The sequence below is a fragment of the Hyla sarda genome, unplaced genomic scaffold (assembly GCF_029499605.1).
Source record: "Hyla sarda isolate aHylSar1 unplaced genomic scaffold, aHylSar1.hap1 scaffold_91, whole genome shotgun sequence".
NCBI lineage: Eukaryota > Metazoa > Chordata > Amphibia > Anura > Hylidae > Hyla > Hyla sarda.
In genome coordinates, this window is record NW_026610938.1 from 333,545 (window position 1) to 347,842 (window position 14,298).

General features: G+C 44.4%; 3 non-coding genes and 2 pseudogenes across 3 annotated transcripts; all 5 read left to right on the forward strand.

Moving 5' to 3' along the window:
* Positions 1 to 913: 913 nt before the first annotated feature.
* LOC130349108 (U2 spliceosomal RNA) lies at positions 914 to 1,104 on the forward strand. Its single transcript, XR_008886513.1, has one exon. It is a non-coding gene; the product is annotated as a U2 spliceosomal RNA (small nuclear RNA).
* A 2,095-nt stretch (positions 1,105 to 3,199) lies between these two features.
* LOC130349322 (U2 spliceosomal RNA) lies at positions 3,200 to 3,332 on the forward strand (annotated as a pseudogene).
* A 5,026-nt stretch (positions 3,333 to 8,358) lies between these two features.
* On the forward strand, positions 8,359 to 8,564 carry LOC130349288 (U2 spliceosomal RNA; annotated as a pseudogene).
* A 2,080-nt stretch (positions 8,565 to 10,644) lies between these two features.
* LOC130349110 (U2 spliceosomal RNA) lies at positions 10,645 to 10,835 on the forward strand. The gene has a single exon (XR_008886515.1). It is a non-coding gene; the product is annotated as a U2 spliceosomal RNA (small nuclear RNA).
* A 2,093-nt stretch (positions 10,836 to 12,928) lies between these two features.
* LOC130349111 (U2 spliceosomal RNA) lies at positions 12,929 to 13,119 on the forward strand. Its single transcript, XR_008886516.1, has one exon. It is a non-coding gene; the product is annotated as a U2 spliceosomal RNA (small nuclear RNA).
* The last annotated feature ends 1,179 nt before the right edge of the window (positions 13,120 to 14,298 follow it).

Genomic DNA, 14,298 nt, shown 5'->3' on the forward strand with positions numbered 1-14,298 from the left:
TATATATATATATATATATATATATATATATATATATACGCGCACACACACACATATATATATAAACGTATTCTCCGTTGAGATATTGCAGCCGCTGCTGTGTCCAGGCCCAGGAGCCTTAGCACTGTGCTGTGATGTCACTCAATACCACTGACATCAATAGGTGTAAACAACATCTCTCCTTTGCTGTGTATGTGACTATGGAGCTGTTTGGTGATGTCGTCTATTATGGCCTTCATAGAAGCAACAGGAGATTGTTGCATCCATCTAGAACCCTCAGAACTACAGTGCTATGATGTCACTCACTTCCACAGGCCTTGCAGAGTGTAAACAACAACAACCCAGCTTTGTTGTGTATGTAACCATAGGGAATTGTGATGTCACCTAGAACCTTCACAGCAGCGACAGCTTTATGAGGAGCATCAGCACTGCTCTGCCTGAGCAGAACCATCACCGCCATAGGTTGTCAAATAACCCGGGTTTAACCCACACAGGTAAGTCCAATGGGGTGCAGGCATGTCCTCTATGCTTACAGCTTCCCGTGGGTGTTGGTTTGATACCGTTTGGGGACAGCCAAGGAGGCATCTGCAGGCAACAAAGGTAGGTGTGTGCTTGTGTGTGTGTTTCCTATGCAGATCCTAAGCCCAGTGTCACATGCAAGTAGGAGGAGTAAGAAGGGTTCCTGGCAAATCCGGGTTATGGATTGCATTTAAAAAGGCCCCGTGGGAGTGCAATGGGCCCCTGTCTTGCTGCTTAGCAATAATGGTATGGGTTTAGGTTCTGCTGTGTGTACTGGTGGTTGACTGCCCCCCAGCCCAGAGTGTGCATGGAAAATTGTCTGGCAGCCTCCCTGACAGCAAGCAGTGATAGTGCCCATGAAGGGCACCTTGTTGGGCCCGCCCCTTTCACGGTTATCGCTTCTCGGCCTTTTGGCTAAGATCAAGTGTAGTATCTGTTCTTATCAGTTTAATATCTGATACGTCCCCTATCTGGGGACCATATATTAAATGGATTTTTGAGAACGGGGGCCGATTTCGAAGCTTGCTTCCGTCGCCCTATGCATTGACCCGATATGGCAGTATCTTCGGGTACAGTGCACCACCCCCTTACAGGGTTAAAAAGAAAGATTCCTACTTTCATTGCTACCTGCTTGCTGGCTAGCCAGCTAGCCAGCCCTGTGGGCCTTGCTGCTGCTGCAGCCAAAAAACAAAAGGTGGTGCTGCTGCTGCTTCTGCTGCTTCTGCTTCTGCTTGTGTCTGGCCGCTGTTGGAGCGTCCAGGCACAGGACTTCTGCTGCTGCTGACTAAATGGCCTCCTTAATTGGATCATTTGAGTAGCCAGCACACCTGTGCAGGTAGGGCATGACATGATAGGCAGCTGCCTTGATAGCGGGTGGGTGCTGAATGTTCCTAATTGACAAAATAAGATTAATGCTTATGAAGAAATATAAAATCTCATCCCTTCCCCAATATCGCGCCACACCCCTACCCCTTAATTCCCTGGTTGAACTTGATGGACATATGTCTTTTTTCGACCGTACTAACTATGTAACTATGTAACATAACATGGGGGGGGGGGGGGGGTCTCCTGGCTGTTCACACAGGTGTGTCATTGCTGTACATTGACCATGCATTGCTTCTGTGGTATTGCAAAGGCAAAGACAAATGCTTCCAGCCATCCATTGCACTAATGGATTGGTCATCAGCTGGCTGTCTATGTCCCGCATCAATATAGACCAAAGTACAGAGGGTTAGGCTATGCTATTGTGCACCTACCTGATGCATCAGAAGGTGCGAGGCCCTTGCTAAATTCTGTGCACAGACTTTGAGATCTATACTTTAGACTGTATCTAAACCTGCTCCAACATGGACTGACATTCTGGCCTACTTTCAGCCGATGCGACTTGTCTGTCGCTGAACAGTCGCTTTTTATGTATTCAGCACCTATGTATAATGTTGTAAAAATGCTCTAGAAGCTAAAGTCGCAGAAATGTCACACATATTTGGCCTGCAACTTTCTGTGCGACAAATTCAGACAGGAAAAATCAGTATAAATCCTTAGAAAATTATCCCCCAGTGTCTCCATCTGCTGGCGGTATTGAATAAGCATTGCTGCACTGATGGGGTATGCATTAGACGAAAAAAAAGAAGAAAAAGAAGAATAATACGCCCAGAAAAGAGGCGAAAAGGAGAAAAACGTAAAAAAACGTGAAAAAAAAGTAAGAGGAAGAGAAGGGAAAAAAAGGTGGAAATGGGTTTAAAAGTGATTTCGGCGGAGAAATATATATATATATATATATATATATATATATATATATATATATATACGCGCACACACACACATATATATAAACGTATTCTCCGTTGAGATATTGCAGCCGCTGCTGTGTCCAGGCCCAGGAGCCTTAGCACTGTGCTGTGATGTCACTCAATACCACTGACATCACTAGGTGTAAACAACATCTCTCCTTTGCTGTGTATGTGACTATGGAGCTGTTTGGTGATGTCGTCTATTATGGCCTTCATAGAAGCAACAGGAGATTGTTGCATCCATCTAGAACCCTCAGAACTACAGTGCTATGATGTCACTCACTTCCACAGGCCTTGCAGAGTGTAAACAACAACAACCCAGCTTTGTTGTGTATGTAACCATAGGGATTTGTGATGTCACCTAGAACCTTCACAGCAGCGACAGCTTTATGAGGAGCATCAGCACTGCTCTGCCTGAGCAGAACCATCACCGCCATAGGTTGTCAAATAACCCGGGTTTAACCCACACAGGTAAGTCCAATGGGGTGCAGGCATGTCCTCTATGCTTACAGCTTCCCGTGGGTGTTGGTTTGATACCGTTTGGGGACAGCCAAGGAGGCATCTGCAGGCAACAAAGGTAGGTGTGTGCTTGTGTGTGTGTTTCCTATGCAGATCCTAAGCCCAGTGTCACATGCAAGTAGGAGGAGTAAGAAGGGTTCCTGGCAAATCCGGGTTATGGATTGCATTTAAAAAGGCCCCGTGGGAGTGCAATGGGCCCCTGTCTTGCTGCTTAGCAATAATGGTATGGGTTTAGGTTCTGCTGTGTGTACTGGTGGTTGACTGCCCCCCAGCCCAGAGTGTGCATGGAAAATTGTCTGGCAGCCTCCCTGACAGCAAGCAGTGATAGTGCCCATGAAGGGCACCTTGTTGGGCCCGCCCCTTTCACGGTTATCGCTTCTCGGCCTTTTGGCTAAGATCAAGTGTAGTAATACAGGAGATCTGGTCAGAAGGTACTCGGGTACCCCTCTCCTCGGCCTTGTGGGATCGCCCAGGTTTATTGCCTGGGCTTCACCCACTTGTTGCTATTGGGGAGAGGGCCTAGTCCCAGGGTAACGAGTAGCGATCGCCTCTCAAGACCTTCGGGTGGAGAGAGGTTAGAACCATGGATGATGATCCGGATCCAGGTTCTGTGCCGGCATACGCAAGGATCAAAAACACCGTGAGAGTCATTCTCACGGATGATACCAAAAGGGCGGACGATTTGAAATTCGTAGTAGAGGACGTGCTCGGAGGAGTTTTCGGAATACAGAAGGGCGAGATATTGGCAATCCAGGACTACCCGAAGCGTAAAATTTTTGATGTGACGTTCACACAAAATGGCATCCACAGAGATTTTGTTACCAGAGCTGCTGCGAGTAAAGACAAAAAGCTTCAGGGTGTCCGGATTATTGAGCACGTTCTAGACGATATTAAGCTGGTGGTAGTAAAGATGTATTCCCCTTTCGCCAACCTACACGATGTTGAGTTGTTTTTACAAGTCTATTTTAGTAAGGTTGAGTGCAGAGGAAAAATCATGAACAGCTGTGGCATCTGGACATCTAAGTGGAGATTTCAGGTTACATGCAAAAAAGATGACAGATTGCCAGGGGGAATACAACTACCACCAGCTCGTTTTAAAATAAATAATATGTGTGGCGACCTCTTTTATGCGGGGATGCCAAGCTACTGCAGGAAGTGTCACAGATATGGACACACAAAAGAAAACTGTGAAAGTACATGCAAAAAATGTGGTAGCACACAGCACGAGACAGAGAAATGCACAAGAGGAGGGAGGTGCAATTTCTGTCAACAATTCGGTCACCTTTTCTCCTCTTGTCCCCACAGACATAGGACGGAGCAGCAGTGGCAACCCTGGAGGCAGCAAGGACAGCAACCGGGACACCAGCCGAGGCAAGCAGAGCCAGTGATTACCCCCCCACAAGAGGTAAGCGGTGAGATGGAGAAGGAGAAAGACCCCCCTCAGGCAAAAGGAGGGGACCCTAAAGAGCAGAGGATGGCCAAAAAACGTGCAAGTGGTGAAAAAACTGGCCCCCAGGAGCATGCTGGGTTAAGAAAGGAGCGGACGGCGGCCGAATCCGCTCCTCAGCAACCTCTGGCTCAGGGTCCCCCTGAGAGCGATGATCCGGGTGGAGAGGTGAAGGTTAAAAGGCGGAGGGGCTCCAGAAGACTCTATTCGGAGGCGGTCCAGGGGGAGCCGATGGAAGTACCTGCGGATGCAGGGAACCCAAGTGACGTTCCTCCACAGGTCCCCATAGGGGATACCCCCCCTCCTCCCTGCCAGGAGGAGGTTTCAGGGGTGACCGTCTCTGAGGTACCAGAGACGGAACTAAGTGAACACCCGACCCCTATGGAGGGGCAAGAGGTGGAAGAACCCAATGAGTCTGGAGCCCTGATTGCCAGGATGCCCGAGAACAACTATGCCTCAATCATGATGGAGGAGGGGGGTCGGCTGAGTGATGGTGCCTCCTCTCCTGCTTCCTCTATGCGTACAGTTGAGTCAGATTTTGGGGGGTATGAGGCTTCGGAGGGGGAATCAGAGGTGTAAGACGTTTTCTTGTACATTCCCATGGCTGAGTTGTCCGGTCTGTCCTTGAACGTGAGAAGTGTGAGCGCCAGAGTAAGAAGGGTTGCCCTATTTAATTACTTGTCGGTTTTTGCTGCTTCCGTCCTTTTCCTGCAGGAATGTGGCATCCCGCACAGATTAAATTATAAAGAATATGAAGATGATTGGGTGCACGGTCCATCAGTCTGGTCTGGATCAAATGAGTCCAGATCAGCAGGGGTCGCCATACTTTTTAAAGGGAACGTTTTAATTGAGAGTTTTAACGAAATTTTACCAGGCAGAATTTTATTGGTCAGCGCTTTTATTAATGGTATTAAATGGCAGTTTTTAAATTTTTATGGTTCTCCTGATAAGAATGAAAGAATAAAAATGTTGGAGATTTTACCCCTTTTTATTAACAATTCTAGTCCTCTTGTTTTATCAGGTGATTTTAATTGTATTTTAAGGGGAGAACGCCGTTTTTCGAACGCAGTGAGTAGGAACTATGATAAGACGTCTTTTATGTTAAAAAACTTGATTTTAGATTTTAATCTCACTGATGTTTTTAAAAAATGTAATTTTAACGTACCAGAGGAAGACGGTGTTACCTGGAGCAATGCAAGCTGTAGCTCCAGGATAGATTTTATTTTTTGTTCTTATCAAGTACTGCCTTTTAACTGTGATCTTTTTACCAATGTTTTTTCTGACCATAAATTATTGTATTTTAAAGTTAAAAGTGATTTTAAAAGGAGAACTGGTAGGAATGCCTGGAAGTTAAACGTGTCCCTTTTTGAAGATCCGCAGGTTTTATCAGATTTTATCACCTTTTACAAGGAATGCAGACGAGTAAAAGACCCCAACACTCCCACCAGTATCTGGTGGGAAAAAATGAAACTAAAAATAAAAGAATTTTTTATCCGTGTTGGGGTTAGGAAAGCTAAAGAAAAACGTGAATTTTATAATATCCTAAATACTCGTCTGCAAACCCTGTACAAATTCAGAGCACATGGGATGGAGGTGGAGAAGGAGGTACATGATCTTAAAAAAGAAATAACTAAGTGCCTGGAGCAGAAAGGAAAAGAAATTATCTTTAGGTCTCGAATACAGCATCTTGAGGAAAACGAGACCTGCTCCAGGTATTTTTTTAAGAAAATACATGAAAATAGAAGGTTAATAGAAAACATTGAAGGAGTGAATGATGTACAGGGTATTTTAAAAAAGGTGCAAGAGTTTTATGCGGATCTTTTTAATGTAAAACACATTGATGAATGTTTTATGAATGACTCGTTAAAGGAGATCACCAATTTTTTAGATCCTGTCTCACAGTCTTTTTTATTGCAGAATATTTCAGAGCAGGAGATTTTAGAGACCGTCAAGAGTTTTAAAACAGGTAAAGTGCCTGGGCCGGATGGTATACCCATTGAATTTTATGTTACTTTTTATGGTATTTTAAAAGAAGATTTGTTCTCCCTTTTTACGGAAGTCTTTAAGTCTAAAATCCTCCCAGGCTCATGGAAGAAGGGTGATGTCTCCCTACTATTCAAAAAGGGAGACCGGTCGGAACTCAAAAACTGGAGACCAATCACCCTTCTGAACTGCGACTATAAAATAATGGCGAAACTGTGTGCTAACCGCTTAAAGAACGTAATCCATAAAATAATTCATACAAACCAAGTCTGTGGGGTGCCTGGGAGGAGTTTATGGGAGAACCTAAACCTTTTAAAGGATGTAATTAGCGACACCAAATTAAGAAAAGGAAAGCTGGCGGTTTTATCCATAGATTTTGAAAAAGCTTTCGACAGGGTGTCACATTTTTATCTTTTTAAGGTTTTAGAGAAAATGGGTATACCTGATGGCTTTTTATTGTCTCTTAGAGCTTTTTATGATAACTGTACTAGTAAAATTTTAGTAAATGGTTTTAAGACACAGGGCGTGATTTTAAATTCCGGAGTGAAGCAGGGGTGTCCCTTGTCCCCACTACTCTTCATTTGCGCAATAGAGCCTCTTTTATGTACAATACGAAAGGATAAGCAGATCCATGGAGTCCCCCTGCCAGGAGGAGGGGGACTAGAGGCGAAGGTAGTGGGGTACATGGACGATGTTGCGGTGTTTTGCAGGGACACCCCATCGCTTCAGAAGACGCTAAAACAGATTCAATATTTTAATTGTGCCTCCGGTTTTAAAGTCAATTTTAACAAAAGTAACATTTTAAACATAGGCGGAATGCCTTTGTATGATGTGCCCGTCCCTGTGTCTGAGTCGGTGCAGATTTTAGGTGTCTCCTTTGACGAGTCTAATAATGGTTTTAATAGCTGGGACTTGGTGGCTCAAAAAATAAATAAGAAAATATGTATGTGGAACATGCGAGAACTTACAATGGAAGGGAAGGTTTTAATTACAAAAATGGTGCTTTTACCTATTTTATTGTATTTAAGTCTGGTTTTCCCACCCCCCGAAATGGTTCTAAAGAAAATAACAAAAGCTTGTTTTACTTTCTTTTGGAGTTCTAAGAGCGAAAAATTAAAGAGACAAATTGTGATAAAACCGAACTCCAGGGGCGGTAAGGATTTTCCAGATTTTAAAGCTTTCCTTTTAATAAAGTTTTTTAGCATGTGTTTTACTACTGTTTTTAAAGATAGCTACTGGTCTTATTTTGTTCGTTTTAATACTGGTTATTTTATGCGGAGGAACGGCTGGTTTTCTACAGTTTTAAGTTGCCCTTATTCTTTGAATTTACCCCCTCAATACATGATTTTAGGAAAAATTTTAAACTTATATAATTTTAAAGGTAAAAGTGTTCAGGATCTGTGCAATAGCAAAAAACTACTAAAGGAAATAAAAGAAACCAGTACCGTGACTCCCATCAAAAATTTTAACGAACAGAAGTGTATACAGATTTGGAAGATGTTGAGTATTAATTATCTTTTTAATTCACAGAAGGACCTGGCCTGGAGCTGCGCACACGAGTGTCTTCCATGCCGGGCATTCCAGCACCGAAGAGGATTATCCAACTCTGCAACCTGCCCGAGGGAGGGATGCCGACAAGAGGAGACCGTGCACCATCTAATATGGACTTGTTTTTACTCGCAGAAAATATGGACAAAGATACTCCCTCTGGTAAAAAGGATAACTGGACTAAAAGACTTAAATATTGCAGTGGTTTTTTATGGTTGCCTGGAATGCCCAACACGGACTCAAGAGACTATTGCATGGAAGATCATAAACTGTGTGAAGGCAGCTCTGTGGAAGGCCAGGAATATTTTATTGTTCAAGCATGAGGTTTTATCTGTGAAGGACATTTTATCTATCTGTTTTTATGAAATGTACCAGTACTATCTTTTAGACAAGAAGAGATTTCCGCTTTTATCTAGAAAATGGTTTTTAAAAGAATGGAATTCTATCTTGTAAAGCCACCAAGTGCCCATTTTATGTTTTAATATGTTGTAAATATGTTATTTATATGTAACTGTATTTATTGACATATTTAGACAACTTTGTTAACATTATTTAATTTTTAATAAAGTTGCCCCCGTAAGGGTAGTCAAGTTAAAAAAAAAAAATCTGTTCTTATCAGTTTAATATCTGATACGTCCCCTTTCTGGGGACCATATATTAAATGGATTTTTGAGAACGGGGGCCGATTTCGAAGCTTGCTTCCGTCGCCCTATGCATTGACCCGATATGGCAGTATCTTCGGGTACAGTGCACCACCCCCTTACAGGGTTAAAAAGAAAGATTCCTACTTTCATTGCTACCTGCTTGCTGGCTAGCCAGCTAGCCAGCCCTGTGGGCCTTGCTGCTGCTGCAGCCAAAAAACAAAAGGTGGTGCTGCTGCTGCTTCTGCTGCTTCTGCTTCTGCTTGTGTCTGGCCGCTGTTGGAGCGTCCAGGCACAGGACTTCTGCTGCTGCTGACTAAATGGCCTCCTTAATTGGATCATTTGAGTAGCCAGCACACCTGTGCAGGTAGGGCATGACATGATAGGCAGCTGCCTTGATAGCGGGTGGGTGCTGAATGTTCCTAATTGACAAAATAAGATTAATGCTTATGAAGAAATATAAAATCTCATCCCTTCCCCAATATCGCGCCACACCCCTACCCCTTAATTCCCTGGTTGAACTTGATGGACATATGTCTTTTTTCGACCGTACTAACTATGTAACTATGTAACATAACATGGGGGGGGGGGGGTCTCCTGGCTGTTCACACAGGTGTGTCATTGCTGTACATTGACCATGCATTGCTTCTGTGGTATTGCAAAGGCAAAGACAAATGCTTCCAGCCATCCATTGCACTAATGGATTGGTCATCAGCTGGCTGTCTATGTCCCGCATCAATATAGACCAAAGTACAGAGGGTTAGGCTATGCTATTGTGCACCTACCTGATGCATCAGAAGGTGCGAGGCCCTTGCTAAATTCTGTGCACAGACTTTGAGATCTATACTTTAGACTGTATCTAAACCTGCTCCAACATGGACTGACATTCTGGCCTACTTTCAGCCGATGCGACTTGTCTGTCGCTGAACAGTCGCTTTTTATGTATTCAGCACCTATGTATAATGTTGTAAAAATGCTCTAGAAGCTAAAGTCGCAGAAATGTCACACATATTTGGCCTGCAACTTTCTGTGCGACAAATTCAGACAGGAAAAATCAGTATAAATCCTTAGAAAATTATCCCCCAGTGTCTCCATCTGCTGGCGGTATTGAATAAGCATTGCTGCACTGATGGGGTATGCATTAGACGAAAAAAAAGAAGAAAAAGAAGAATAATACGCCCAGAAAAGAGGCGAAAAGGAGAAAAACGTAAAAAAACGTGAAAAAAAAGTAAGAGGAAGAGAAGGGAAAAAAAGGTGGAAATGGGTTTAAAAGTGATTTCGGCGGAGAAATATATATATATATATATATATATATATATATATACGCGCACACACACACATATATATAAACGTATTCTCCGTTGAGATATTGCAGCCGCTGCTGTGTCCAGGCCCAGGAGCCTTAGCACTGTGCTGTGATGTCACTCAATACCACTGACATCACTAGGTGTAAACAACATCTCTCCTTTGCTGTGTATGTGACTATGGAGCTGTTTGGTGATGTCGTCTATTATGGCCTTCATAGAAGCAACAGGAGATTGTTGCATCCATCTAGAACCCTCAGAACTACAGTGCTATGATGTCACTCACTTCCACAGGCCTTGCAGACTGTAAACAACAACAACCCAGCTTTGTTGTGTATGTAACCATAGGGATTTGTGATGTCACCTAGAACCTTCACAGCAGCGACAGCTTTATGAGGAGCATCAGCACTGCTCTGCCTGAGCAGAACCATCACCGCCATAGGTTGTCAAATAACCCGGGTTTAACCCACACAGGTAAGTCCAATGGGGTGCAGGCATGTCCTCTATGCTTACAGCTTCCCGTGGGTGTTGGTTTGATACCGTTTGGGGACAGCCAAGGAGGCATCTGCAGGCAACAAAGGTAGGTGTGTGCTTGTGTGTGTGTTTCCTATGCAGATCCTAAGCCCAGTGTCACATGCAAGTAGGAGGAGTAAGAAGGGTTCCTGGCAAATCCGGGTTATGGATTGCATTTAAAAAGGCCCCGTGGGAGTGCAATGGGCCCCTGTCTTGCTGCTTAGCAATAATGGTATGGGTTTAGGTTCTGCTGTGTGTACTGGTGGTTGACTGCCCCCCAGCCCAGAGTGTGCATGGAAAATTGTCTGGTAGCCTCCCTGAGAGCAAGCAGTGATAGTGCCCATGAAGGGCACCTTGTTGGGCCCGCCCCTTTCACGGTTATCGCTTCTCGGCCTTTTGGCTAAGATCAAGTGTAGTATCTGTTCTTATCAGTTTAATATCTGATACGTCCCCTATCTGGGGACCATATATTAAATGGATTTTTGAGAACGGGGGCCGATTTCGAAGCTTGCTTCCGTCGCCCTATGCATTGACCCGATATGGCAGTATCTTCGGGTACAGTGCACCACCCCCTTACAGGGTTAAAAAGAAAGATTCCTACTTTCATTGCTACCTGCTTGCTGGCTAGCCAGCTAGCCAGCCCTGTGGGCCTTGCTGCTGCTGCAGCCAAAAAACAAAAGGTGGTGCTGCTGCTGCTTCTGCTGCTTCTGCTTCTGCTTGTGTCTGGCCGCTGTTGGAGCGTCCAGGCACAGGACTTCTGCTGCTGCTGACTAAATGGCCTCCTTAATTGGATCATTTGAGTAGCCAGCACACCTGTGCAGGTAGGGCATGACATGATAGGCAGCTGCCTTGATAGCGGGTGGGTGCTGAATGTTCCTAATTGACAAAATAAGATTAATGCTTATGAAGAAATATAAAATCTCATCCCTTCCCCAATATCGCGCCACACCCCTACCCCTTAATTCCCTGGTTGAACTTGATGGACATATGTCTTTTTTCGACCGTACTAACTATGTAACTATGTAACATAACATGGGGGGGGGGGGGGGGGGTCTCCTGGCTGTTCACACAGGTGTGTCATTGCTGTACATTGACCATGCATTGCTTCTGTGGTATTGCAAAGGCAAAGACAAATGCTTCCAGCCATCCATTGCACTAATGGATTGGTCATCAGCTGGCTGTCTATGTCCCGCATCAATATAGACCAAAGTACAGAGGGTTAGGCTATGCTATTGTGCACCTACCTGATGCATCAGAAGGTGCGAGGCCCTTGCTAAATTCTGTGCACAGACTTTGAGATCTATACTTTAGACTGTATCTAAACCTGCTCCAACATGGACTGACATTCTGGCCTACTTTCAGCCGATGCGACTTGTCTGTCGCTGAACAGTCGCTTTTTATGTATTCAGCACCTATGTATAATGTTGTAAAAATGCTCTAGAAGCTAAAGTCGCAGAAATGTCACACATATTTGGCCTGCAACTTTCTGTGCGACAAATTCAGACAGGAAAAATCTGTATAAATCCTTAGAAAATTATCCCCCAGTGTCTCCATCTGCTGGCGGTATTGAATAAGCATTGCTGCACTGATGGGGTATGCATTAGACGAAAAAAAAGAAGAAAAAGAAGAATAATACGCCCAGAAAAGAGGCGAAAAGGAGAAAAACGTAAAAAAACGTGAAAAAAAAGTAAGAGGAAGAGAAGGGAAAAAAAGGTGGAAATGGGTTTAAAAGTGATTTCGGCGGAGAAATATATATATATATATATATATATATATATATATATATATATACGCGCACACACACACATATATATAAACGTATTCTCCGTTGAGATATTGCAGCCACTGCTGTGTCCAGGCCCAGGAGCCTTAGCACTGTGCTGTGATGTCACTCAATACCACTGACATCACTAGGTGTAAACAACATCTCTCCTTTGCTGTGTATGTGACTATGGAGCTGTTTGGTGATGTCGTCTATTATGGCCTTCATAGAAGCAACATGAGATTGTTGCATCCATCTAGAACCCTCAGAACTACAGTGCTATGATGTCACTCACTTCCACAGGCCTTGCAGAGTGTAAACAACAACAACCCAGCTTTGTTGTGTATGTAACCATAGGGATTTGTGATGTCACCTAGAACCTTCACAGCAGCGACAGCTTTATGAGGAGCATCAGCACTGCTCTGCCTGAGCAGAACCATCACCGCCATAGGTTGTCAAATAACCCGGGTTTAACCCACACAGGTAAGTCCAATGGGGTGCAGGCATGTCCTCTATGCTTACAGCTTCCCGTGGGTGTTGGTTTGATACCGTTTGGGGACAGCCAAGGAGGCATCTGCAGGCAACAAAGGTAGGTGTGTGCTTGTGTGTGTGTTTCCTATGCAGATCCTAAGCCCAGTGTCACATGCAAGTAGGAGGAGTAAGAAGGGTTCCTGGCAAATCCGGGTTATGGATTGCATTTAAAAAGGCCCCGTGGGAGTGCAATGGGCCCCTGTCTTGCTGCTTAGCAATAATGGTATGGGTTTAGGTTCTGCTGTGTGTACTGGTGGTTGACTGCCCCCCAGCCCAGAGTGTGCATGGAAAATTGTCTGGCAGCCTCCCTGACAGCAAGCAGTGATAGTGCCCATGAAGGGCACCTTGTTGGGCCCGCCCCTTTCACGGTTATCGCTTCTCGGCCTTTTGGCTAAGATCAAGTGTAGTATCTGTTCTTATCAGTTTAATATCTGATACGTCCCCTATCTGGGGACCATATATTAAATGGATTTTTGAGAACGGGGGCCGATTTCGAAGCTTGCTTCCGTCGCCCTATGCATTGACCCGATATGGCAGTATCTTCGGGTACAGTGCACCACCCCCTTACCGGGTTAAAAAGAAAGATTCCTACTTTCATTGCTACCTGCTTGCTGGCTAGCCAGCTAGCCAGCCCTGTGGGCCTTGCTGCTGCTGCAGCCAAAAAGCAAAAGGTGGTGCTGCTGCTGCTTCTGCTGCTTCTGCTTCTGCTTGTGTCTGGCTGCTGTTGGAGCGTCCAGGCACAGGACTTCTGCTGCTGCTGACTAAATGGCCTCCTTAATTGGATCATTTGAGTAGCCAGCACACCTGTGCAGGTAGGGCATGACATGATAGGCAGCTGCCTTGATAGCGGGTGGGTGCTGAATGTTCCTAATTGACAAAATAAGATTAATGCTTATGAAGAAATATAAAATCTCATCCCTTCCCCAATATCGCGCCACACCCCTACCCCTTAATTCCCTGGTTGAACTTGATGGACATATGTCTTTTTTCGACCGTACTAACTATATAACTATGTAACATAACATGGGGGGGGGGGGGGGGGGTCTCCTGGCTGTTCACACAGGTGTGTCATTGCTGTACATTGACCATGCATTGCTTCTGTGGTATTGCAAAGGCAAAGACAAATGCTTCCAGCCATCCATTGCACTAATGGATTGGTCATCAGCTGGCTGTCTATGTCCCGCATCAATATAGACCAAAGTACAGAGGGTTAGGCTATGCTATTGTGCACCTACCTGATGCATCAGAAGGTGCGAGGCCCTTGCTAAATTCTGTGCACAGACTTTGAGATCTATACTTTAGACTGTATCTAAACCTGCTCCAACATGGACTGACATTCTGGCCTACTTTCAGCCGATGCGACTTGTCTGTCGCTGAACAGTCGCTTTTTATGTATTCAGCACCTATGTATAATGTTGTAAAAATGCTCTAGAAGCTAAAGTCGCAGAAATGTCACACATATTTGGCCTGCAACTTTCTGTGCGACAAATTCAGACAGGAAAAATCAGTATAAATCCTTAGAAAATTATCCCCCAGTGTCTCCATCTGCTGGCGGTATTGAATAAGCATTGCTGCACTGATGGGGTATGCATTAGACGAAAAAAAAGAAGAAAAAGAAGAATAATACGCCCAGAAAAGAGGCGAAAAGGAGAAAAACGTAAAAAAACGTGAAAAAAAAGTAAGAGGAAGAGAAGGGAAAAAAAGGTGGAAATGGGTTTAAAAGTGATTTCGGCGGAGAAAT